This window comes from Sinocyclocheilus anshuiensis, unplaced genomic scaffold (genome assembly GCF_001515605.1).
Source record: "Sinocyclocheilus anshuiensis isolate Anshui unplaced genomic scaffold, SAMN03320099.WGS_v1.1 scaffold415, whole genome shotgun sequence".
NCBI lineage: Eukaryota > Metazoa > Chordata > Actinopteri > Cypriniformes > Cyprinidae > Sinocyclocheilus > Sinocyclocheilus anshuiensis.
Window position 1 is genome coordinate 974,106 of NW_015552655.1, and position 2,002 is coordinate 976,107.

General features: G+C 32.8%; 1 protein-coding gene across 2 annotated transcripts in view; it reads left to right on the top strand.

Moving 5' to 3' along the window:
- Nucleotides 1-891: 891 nt before the first annotated feature.
- LOC107667131 (MSS51 mitochondrial translational activator) overlaps nt 892-2,002 on the top strand; it is an 11,650-nt gene continuing 10,539 nt past the window's right edge. For both annotated transcript variants that reach the window (XM_016458729.1, XM_016458730.1), the window contains exon 1: nt 892-965. The gene's annotated coding sequence lies outside the window, so the exon portion shown is untranslated. The remainder of the gene's footprint in view (nt 966-2,002) is intronic.

Below are 2,002 nucleotides of genomic sequence, written 5' to 3' on the forward strand. Positions count from 1 at the left end.
CCTTTCTTTTTTTTTTTTTTTTTTATGTATTGTGGATTTTCTCTGAACTAGATAGTGAAAGTATATTTTAATACTGCAAAATAGAGTAAATTTGTTGGGGGTTTTTTTTACACTAAATAACCAATAGAACCAAAATACATACACAGAACTTGTAGAATATCAATTTTAAATGTAGTTTGTTTTTTAATAGAATATCAAACCAGTTTGCATGTCCCCAATAATCACTGCAATATTTTATTTGGCTATAGTCTAAAAAGCAGAAACAAATTTACCCTAAATTTTGCAGTAATTAAGATGCATATATATATTTATTTTTAGTAATTAAGATGTATATATATATATATATATACAAAATAAATATACACGATACACACACATATATTATGTACACAAACTTATTTTGGATGCGATTAATCGTTTGACAGCACTAATATATATATGTATGTGTGTATATATATATATGCATACACACGCACACTCTTACTTTTTTCCTGAGTGACCCAGTGCTTTCATCATATAAATGCATTTAATATGTGATAGTAAATTCCAGTAGACATCTATGTAGAAGCAAGGATCACAGCAGGGTTAATAATATCACAGTATGAAGGGGGTGACTGAAATGTGGGTGCACTGAAGTAAGTGTAGTTTTGGGTAATAAATAGCCGGTGGCGTCTTGGCGTAACTCTAGAGCTGCTGGAGTGACTCTGGGGGAAGGGGTTCTGCAGGGTAAGGAGAATCTTCTGACTAATTTGAGCATGTTCCCAGAGACCTGGACCTGGACAGATGTCAGGCTCTGCCCTCGTCCCAAAAAAGGAGAGTGGGATGAGTGCATGACAAAGAGAGGTGGAGCTACTGAAGAGAAGCTGCAGCACATTGGGACTGGATCTGGATTTTCATGAAGTTTCTGCTGCTCATATGTGACATAAAGGAGTTTTGTTTTTGAATTGACAGATTGCTGTTTCACTGTGAGTATTATTTTTCAAGCTTTCATATTTGTTCATTGTTCAATTATTTTTCTGCAGTGATCATTTCTCTAATTAAGTTTGTTAGTTTATAGGGTTTCTGTGGCGTTGAGTGTGAGTGTGAAGGTTGAAATATATTTCAGTCAACTGCTTATAGTGTGAAACGATTGCAGTAGTTTTACATGATAAAACAGATAAAACAGACTTATTCTCTTTTGTTTCTCTCTTTCTGTGGCCTTCTTTCACTGTTATGCTTTAATGATTGATGGCTTTGTTTGTGAGTATCTGATATGAAATATTGAATCACTGACATGTCGTTTATGATATTTGTTCAGATTGTGTCTCTCTATGAGCGTTTGATTCTTTAATGTTTAGGATTCACAACTGTAGGTGAAAATTGGTTGATGCATCTTTATATTAAAGATATGCTAATGTTTTGAGCGAAGGTTGAATCACCAGTCTGCATCACCCTCTAAAATCAAACTTGAAAGTTTCAGATCAGTAAGACTTTTTTGGGAGGAAATATATAAATATAATTCCATAAGGATGCATTAAATTGATCAAAAGTGACAGTAAAGACATTTATAATGTTACAAAAGATTTAAAATAAATGCTGTTCTTTTGAACATTCTATTCATACTATAAATATTTGTTTTATAGTAATGACATTTTTACAGTACGCTATCGACAGTTATAAATGTGCTTAACTCTCATGAAAATATCTGCAAAAAACCTTACTGGTCCTCAGATAAAGAGTGTTTTCTTTATGCAAAATATAATTCGATTTTTCTTTTAATTTATGGTTGAAATATGACCCAAAATAAGTGTTATTATGTAGTCACAGTGTGTGTATTTCTACTCCTGAGCTCATGAACTAATGGACTAAGATATGAACTATACTTCAGAATCAGGCTGTAAATCAAAAGAAACACACACACACTTGCATCAAAAAAGTCTCAAATTAACCAAAATCTCTTGTTGTCAACACCTTATGAAATGTGTGTGTGTGTGTGTGTGTGTGTGTGTGTGTTTGTGTGTGT